The 9059-nt window shown below is 33.8% G+C and overlaps 1 long non-coding RNA gene across 1 annotated transcript; it reads left to right on the top strand.

Moving 5' to 3' along the window:
* Positions 1–4917: 4917 nt before the first annotated feature.
* On the top strand, positions 4918–8151 carry LOC133812266 (uncharacterized). Its single transcript, XR_009883758.1, has 2 exons — positions 4918–5502; positions 7892–8151. It is a non-coding gene; the product is annotated as an uncharacterized LOC133812266 (long non-coding RNA).
* Positions 8152–9059: the final 908 nt, after the last annotated feature.

Below are 9059 nucleotides of genomic sequence, written 5' to 3'. Positions count from 1 at the left end.
CTTTGTCCTCACTCGCACACTTCCTGGGAAAACTTCCCAGGAGGTCACCCATCCCTAGATTACTCCAGGCCAAGCACCCTTAACCATGGAGTTCTCAAGTGATGGGCTACCGAAAAGAAGATGCACCTTCCTGATATAGGTAGTACCCATCAATCCATTTAAGCCCTCTTCAACTATGTAGTCCCATACCTACATAGTCTTAGAATCATTACACTTGACCTTCCCCAGGCGGTGTGGGATTGCACAGCTTACCCGGTCTTTCCCCTTACGGATCACGGGATTTTGACTGTCACAATCCAAAGGTAAGAAACTGCACCCCAAGTGTGACATGCATGGATATTCCTGAGGCATGTTGATTGTGGGAATATGGACATGGATTGAATATAGAATGCTTAGCATACGTTGCTCACTTGTGCATGGTACTGACTCATTAGTCAGGTTTGGCAAATGTGCTAGTATCAACTGTGAAGCTGTGACTTATTAGTCAGGTTCGGCAGTGGTATTGGGCACTGATCACGTTGAGCTGACTCATTAGTCAGGACAGCCTTAGCGTGTGTCACGCAAGCCAATAAGGTTTGATCTAATCGATTATCAGCATTGAAGGACTCAAAGAGCATTAATGCCAGACCGACCCCGAGGGTCGATGAATGAAATAAGCGCTTGGAGGCTAGTGGCTTACTTAGCAGCCACTCTCCCACTTGAAACAGTGACATGCATGGCAGTCACTCAGTATGGTTTACCAGAACCTGTTGAAGGCTAGTGGCTTACCTAGCAGCCACTCTTCCATTTGAATTAGTGACTTGCTTGTCAGTCACTCAGTATGGTTTATCAGGACCTCATGTGATGTTCACTCATTTGTTTGAAAGCTTTAAGCTCAGTGTGATTATAATGATAATCATTTGATAATGTTTATGAAAAGTGTTATGTTTTCTTGCTGGGCCTTGGCTCATGGGTGCTATGTGGTGCAGGTAAAGGAAAAGAAAAGCTCACCTATCCTTGAGTGGAGAGCTGATGTGGTGGTGTGTACATATGCGGCCGCTTGACCATCACGGCCAAGGTGTTCTCAGAGGAACTAAGGGGTTTACCCTATTTTTGCCGCTTAGGTCGGCGGGATTGTAAATCTTAAACAATAGTGACCATTTTGTACTGAGAACCACTTGTAAATGTTTTGTTTAGCTCTGCAGAGCAGTTTGTAATGAAGATCTCCATTTCCTTTTTATTGGTTTTACACCTTAACCTGATAATTACACTTAGAGCACGTTTTTGACCAAAGGACTCGGGTAGCGAGTCAAATTTCCAGTCCATCGTTCACCGTAACTGTTCTGGGGTAGCCAGGGCGTTACATAAATCGTGTTCCAACCAAGGCTATCTTAAAAGTGTCTTTTGAATTATGGAAAGGTTGGAAACTGAGTTTGTAACATGTACGCATTTGGGGATGCCCGTTTGAAGTTAGGGTGTCTAATCTACAAGAAAAGAAACTGGACCCCAGAACCATTAGTAGGTATTTCATTAGAAATACTGAAAGGTCCAAAAGTTACAGATTCTACTATCCATCTTATAGCAATAGGATTGTTGGATCAAGATGTGCAAAATTTCTTGAAAATGACTTGATTAGTGGGAGTGATCATTCAAATGACTTAAATTTTGAGAAAGATCATTTAGAACCTTCCACCTCAGGATTAAGATTGATAGTGGTTCAAAACATCCCTCGCGTTCAAACGGATGTTGAACAACCACAACAAGTCATTGAAAATCCACAAGTCGATGATGAAGTTCCAATGGATTAAGTTGTTCACGAATTACCCACAGTTGATGAACAACCAGTTAAACCACCAGCTCCCTAAGAGCTTGCGGGTGTAGCCATAAGAAGATCTACTAGAACGAAAAAATCGGCAATTCATAGTGACTACATTGTGTATTTAAAAGAATCTGACTACAATATTGGACCCGGAAACGATTTAGAAACATTTTCACAAACCATGGATAGTCATGTAGCACCCTAAATTCTAGCTTTAATTGTAGAAAATAAAGATGTTGAAAAATAAACATAATAAATCGTAAAAAAATGTTGCCTTCTTTATTTATAATTTAAAATAAACATAATCCGGGTTTAAGAAAAATAAATAATAGTCTTTACAATAAAATAAAAATTAAAACTAGGCAACATTAAATCATAAAGTTCATAATTTCCCAAAAAAATAACACGTGGCTATACGACCCCCATTCGCTCGCCATCGGTCATCTAAGGTTAGCTTATTTTGCAAAAATAAAAGAAAGAAATGAGTTTCTAAGCCTAGTAAGGAAAATACACAGCAATTCATACAGAAATCAATCATAAACTTATAATGAATAATTTCACATGCAATATTATATTCACAACAGAAACCAAGGTCATAATCTATCCTATATCGCCGTCATACCAAAGATCACACATAGATCTAGATCATAAATTGTATCCCTCAATAATAACATTAGTTATAAACACAAAAATAACAAATCAAGACAACCCAAGAAACAATTTAAAGTCAGTTATATAATCATATTATCAAATATATCATAAATTTCACAAGCACCACAACAGAACTTATTTATACTAATCATACAACATCATAAAACCCTAGGTCATAACATAGCCTAAGTCATAATCATAAATCCTAATCTAAATCATAGTTCATAGTCATAAGTCATAGGTCATAATAATAACCATAGGTCATAGGTCATAATCATAAATGATAAGTCATAATAACAAGACAGATATAATAAAAAGATAAATGCTTATACATGGGTGGCAATTAAGCCCCGTACATAAGTTCGTCATTTAAGTTTGGCAACCGAGCCTACCGAACATCAACTTAGGTCTGTCATACAAGTTTGGCAACTGAACCTATCGGACATAAGCCTGTCATACATCATTAGACACCTTAGGTCCAGCCACACTTACCCCCTTATTGTACCTGAAATGTTAGGTCATACAAAACATAAACTAAGTCATAAACTAAACTACCTAATTTTCTTTATGGTGCACAAAAACTATACTTGAGTCCTTTATATGATAATCCTGCTTAAAACCCTATTTCATAAACATGATACCATTATTAAAACATAAACTAATAGATCTAAAACTCAAACACAATCAAAACTTAACTATACCTCAACCTTGATCTTGAAGAAAAACCCTAGATCCTTAAATGTTTGCTTGTAGGGTTTTGACAATAAGAAAGATAGCTTGGTCGTGTGGCCTCTTTGGGTACTAGGGTTTCAAAGATATGAAGAGGTGAGGTGATGATGATTTCGACCTCAAGGTTGTGTTTTGATGGTGGTGCACGACAACAATAGGGAGAGAGAGAGTGTGTGCGTGAGGGTCTCAAGAGGAGCAAGAGTAAATGAAAAAAAATGAGAAGGAATAAGCTATATTTATAAGCTATCGAAAATCTCAATTTCATTCTAACTATAATCCAAATTTAAATTTAAATAAAATAAAATCCTAACTTCTATAGAAAATATCTCTAAATTATCTTATTAATATTTTTATTAAATAATTGAGGAATAATCTAACATCAAACTATCTAGGAAAAAATATCCAACCTCTAACTACCTAAATCTCGTAACTCTAGACTCACATGTAGTAAAATCAATATAACTGGAGTTGTAGGAGTTCGATTTAGACAATCTTTATATCGTTAGAAAGCTAATTCAATTATCTACAACTTTTAGAAATACTATTTTTCCAAAATCATAATATAACTAGGTCAAAAATTGGTCCAAAGTTACAGTACCCTATAGTTACGAAAATTATATGTAATTATCTAAATAACAACATAATTCACAAATATCCTGACTAACTATAAAATAACAAACTCTAATTCTCTAGGATGATTTTGAATTTACTAAGCCCAAAATCTTATTGGGCTTTAGGGCTTTATGTAGACTCTCCGTAACAATTCTTAATAATACCATAATTAATTTATTCTTACGCAATCACCCATTTTCTCACAAACAATGCTACTAATATCATAAAACTATTCTATACAATAATAATTATAACCACTAAATATTTAAAAAAATTAAATCTTATTCTATCACTACAACTCAAGTTAAATCTATTCTATAAAATTAAGACAACCTATAGTCACATGTATAAAGAGGTCTAAGAGAAAGGTAACCTCGGTTACTACAAGTCAAGAATTGAAATTGTGGCACAATGCCGTGAATGAATAAATGAATTCTATAAAGAGCAATGAAGTCTGGGATCGTGTTGAGTTGCCTAATGGGGCGAGGATTATTGGGTTAGTGGGTCTTCAAACAAAGAAAGACTCATTAGGCAACATTGAGAGACATAAAGCAAGACTTGTTGCTAAGGGATTCACTCAAAATGAAAGAACTGATTACATGGAGACCTTTTCTCCTATTTCTAAGAATGATTCTCTTAAAGTAATCATGGAATTAGTTGCTCATTTCGACTTAGAGCTACGACAAAAGGATGTGAAAACTACTTTCCTAAATGGTGCCCTAGAGGGAGAGGTATACATGAAACAACCAGAATGATTCTCCTCTAGTGATGGTGGGCACTTGGTATTCAAGCTTAAGAAGTCCATCCATGGATTAAAACAAGCGTCCTACTAATGGTATTTAAAATTTCATGATGTCATCTCTTCCCTTAGATTTGAAGAGAATGTCATGGATTAATGTATATACCAAAAGGTAAGTGGGAGTAAGATTTGTTTTCTTGTTTTATATATGCGATATTCTCCTTGCAACCAATGATAGGGGTTTCACTACTACAAAATACACTTTACGGGACACCTTTTTATGATATGCACCTAAATGTAAGTCCTAAAAAATGTCTCCGGAGTTTTTAAGACTCTCATTAAGAGTCCTTAAAAATCACATTTTAGGACTCGCAATGAGAGTCCTAAAAACATTTGTAAGTCCTAAAAAACCTGAATAAAAAATTTAAGAGTGGTGACTTTTAAGGACTCACTTTGGGTGTCCTAAAAGAATAGTAAGGACTCCCGAAGTGAGCCCTAAAAACTTTTAACTAAAATTTGATAAATACACTATAACATTTTCGAAATTGGGGATTTTTACTTAGAGTTCCATAGAAATTTTTCAGCACACAAAGAAGAGGAGATAATAGGGTCTCGACTGCTGGGGTTTGAAACCAGGGGGCGATGGCGGCGGCGGTCTCCATGGCAGGCGCGCGTACCACGAAGGCTCCTGCTGCAGACAGTGAAGTCGACTGGTGTGTTGTCGTCGACGTGTTGGGTTCCTGCTGCAGGCGTACGAAGACGGAGAAGAAGGCAAGCATAAACGCACGACTCCTAGGTTCTCTTGGCTCCGACAACTGTAGCAGAGGGTCTCGGTGGTGTTGCAGATGGTCTCAGCAACAGGTTTTTTTGTTTGTTTCACTCTCTTCCCTTGAGCCATTAAAGCACACACAATGACGCCACTACTGAAGCAAGAACGCAGCAAACCCAGCTGCTCAAGAAGTCGTTTGTCTTTGTGAGTTTTAGTTTTTATTTTTTTTTAGATTTCAGTTTAATATCTAGAAAAAGTTTTGAATATAATCAATATATATTTGTTTGTGTTGGAATTGTTTCTAATTGAGAGAATATAGAGAGAGGTTGTAAAGCATGCTATTCGTTTCTAATTGGAATTGTTTTTTTTTTTTTTTGACATGTTATTCGTTTTATGTTGGTACCCAGTCTTGCCAAATCCAAAAGATCTTACTCTATGCATTCGATTTCTTGTTCTTTTTCTATTATTGGGTATATATTTGTGTATTTATTATTGATGAGATTTAAGTGTTGAGTATATGTATTTATTCATTTAAACCGATACAATGTAAACCTCGTGTTTGTGAAAATACCTCAACAAACCATGTGTGTGTTGTTGCTTCTACTTTTCAAAATCATGAAAAACATATATATTGTACACTTTAGATACATGGCTTCTATAACAGGTTTCTTCTATTTATTTTGTTTCGAGTGTTACTGTGATATATTCTAACGAGTACTTCATTAATTTTTTTAATTTATAGGAGAGATAATTGTAAAAAGCATCAATTTGGACTGTTATTGCTTTTGCTTCTTGTCAATGATGGCAATGTAGGTATTTATTAGTTAATGACTTGAATTAGTTAAATCTCATATTGAAATAATAATATAGCACAGCCGTGGTGGCTTATGCCTTTTTTCACCAACAAAATTTTATATGTTATCTTGTAATAATATTATTTATTTACACATATTGTTGATGTGATACTCTGCGTTTGAAATTCAGTTCATGTCTCTTTCGGAAAACTTATTTGAATGCCTTAGTTAAAATGATATACTTGCTTAGTTTATGATCACTTGCAAGTTTCCATATACTATGATACATATATTAAGTCTATATGTATTCTCTCTAACATATTTAATTTACTTAGTTTGAGATTAGAAAATTTATGTTCTTTGTATAAAGTTTTATTTTTATTATTGTATATAGGGAAGAAGAATCTATATAAGGTACAAAATTTAAAACAAGTTGAAGGAAAAATGAAGTGCATGCAATATAATATCAACTTTGTGACTCACTAATGTGTTTATGATTTATAAATGCTTTAGTGATTCTTTTAAAGCATTGGATTGGTAGCTAATTGCAAGATGTATGTTGTATTTGATTTTTTTTTTAATTTTCAATCTTTTATAATTTTGAATAGAATTTGTATAACTTTAGTGGAGTCTGAATATCTTACATATTCATCCGTAGTGAAGTAGGTTCTGAGAATTCTGTGTTCTGCGTTGATAACGGAAAGTTGAAAATTTGCATGTCTTAGTGAAGTAGGTTTTGAGAATTATGTGTGCTGCGGTGATATATGGATGAAAACCTGTGTGTTGTTTGATTTATTTGAATTGTTGGTGTTGATTGTGACAGATGGCTAAGCTAGTAAATTAGGGAATATGCTGTCCGATTTTTAGTTTTTTTTTATACTTAGTTTTGTTTTGTATGCTTATTTTATTTTCATAATTTGTATCTTTTATTAAAACAAATAGACACAATATGGAAAAAGAATGGATGTCAGCCGATAGGTTGTCAGTGGAATATATAAAATTGGTTGATGAGTTTCTTAAATTTAGTTTAGATCATGCCAACAATCCAAACTATATTTGTTGTCTTAGTAGTAAGTGTGGAAATATGAAAAAGATGACCACCACAATGATATGGTGACGGGGTGATTTTATTTTTCAGGGTGAACTGCATCTCCTATTGTGATTTAAAATTTGGATTGTAAGATTTTATTGTTTGGCTTTTATTTACTAACAATTTATTTATGTTTCTTCTCAAAGATAATGTTGTTGTATCATGATTCATGTATGATAAGATACACTATTTGGGCTAGCAAGACAATGTTGTTGTATCATGTATGATAAGTTATAAGTTGTCAATATCCATTTCTCATGAAATTTAGTTTTTGTTGGCCCTATTCTCATGTAATTTCGACTTGTGAAAGCAATTCTTTTATTTTTGTTTGTATTTTTGCTATTGTTTTCACTTATCTTCTTACTCCCGTTAGCATTTGCTATATGCCAAGTTTTTGAAATTGACTAAATCTTGTGTTCTTTAATTGATAGAATTGTTGTCCTCTTTGATTGATATAGTGGAACCACTTTAGTTTATGCATTGGGTTTATGAATGCTTGTTTCGTTCTTGAGAGTGCAACTTAAGAATGGTTCTTGTTCTTGGTCTTGTTTTGGTTGACTGCCATTAGTATTATTGTACTAGAATTTAGATTGGTTTGTCATATGATGCAATGGTAAGACAACAAGGATTTTAGATATTTTTGTTGTCTTATGTTTCACTCTTTACTCATCTTTATTATGTATGATATTAATCTAATTTTATTTTGCAGGGTTGCAAAGAACTCTATCATTGGGAAAGGTATAACAAAAAAAAAGTTATGATGCTGCCACAGTTGATTATTCCAATGTTTAAAGTGAACAAGAAGTGTTCATTCAAAGAAAGAGATTGAGAGAAAGATTACTTGTCATTGATTAATTTAGTCAATTGAGTTATATATGCTCTTTTTTATTGTACTAATAAGTAGGAATTTCTTCTATTTTATATTGAATCATGTTGTCGTTTATAATACATGTTGCGAAATTTAAATTTCTTTTAATTTTTTTTTTTGCGTTTTTTTAGTATTATCTTTTGAAATTTTAGAAATCTAACATATATATTATACATTTTGAATTCAAATGGATATATTTTTTTAAATCAAAATGAAAATTGTAGCTGCATTTTTTTTAAAAATTTACTTTTAAAGGCATGCAAAGTGAGTCCTAAAATCTTAATTTAAAGACACTCAACAGAATCTTTTAGGACACGCATTGCGAGTCCTAAAAACATTCATTTAGGACTCGCGAAGAGAGCCCTAAAAACTTACTTAAAGGCACTTAATGAGATTTTTTAGGACTCGCATTGCGAGTCCTAAAAAACCTCAGTTTTTAAGGCTCTCAAATAGAGGATTCGCGAGTCCTAAAAAGCCTTTTTTGTAGTAGTGTTTCCTCCATGAGGTGAAACAGTTCATCTCAAAGAACTTTGAGATGAATGATATGGGTGAAGCATCTTATGTCATTGGCATTAAGATCTATCGAGATAGATATCAATGTCTTTTAGGTCTATCTCAAGAAGCCTACATCAACAAAGTTTTAGAGAGATTTCAGATGAAAGATTGTTCACCAAGTGTTGCTCCTATTATTAAGGGTGATAAATTAAATTTGAGCCAGTAATCCAATAATGACATGGAAAGGGAAGAAATGAATAACATTCCTTATACTTCTGTTGTCGGAAGCTATGCTCAAAACCTTATTTACTGTTAGAATGATGGGATGATATTAGAATAACTTAAGTTTAGACCACCTAAGAGCTACATAGAAAGTGATGAGGTATCTTTATGATACCAAGGATTACATGCATTTTGTTGATGCGGTTCTTCGGCAACAGATAATTGTATAGATAAGGAGAGGGATTAGTGCTAAGTGATGAACCGTAATAGATGAATGATCTCAAAGGAAGAT

This window comes from Humulus lupulus, chromosome 1, assembly GCF_963169125.1.
Source record: "Humulus lupulus chromosome 1, drHumLupu1.1, whole genome shotgun sequence".
NCBI classification, from domain to species: Eukaryota; Viridiplantae; Streptophyta; class Magnoliopsida; order Rosales; family Cannabaceae; genus Humulus; species Humulus lupulus.
Note: the sequence above shows the minus strand (reverse complement) of the source record. Positions and strands in the feature narration are given on the sequence as shown.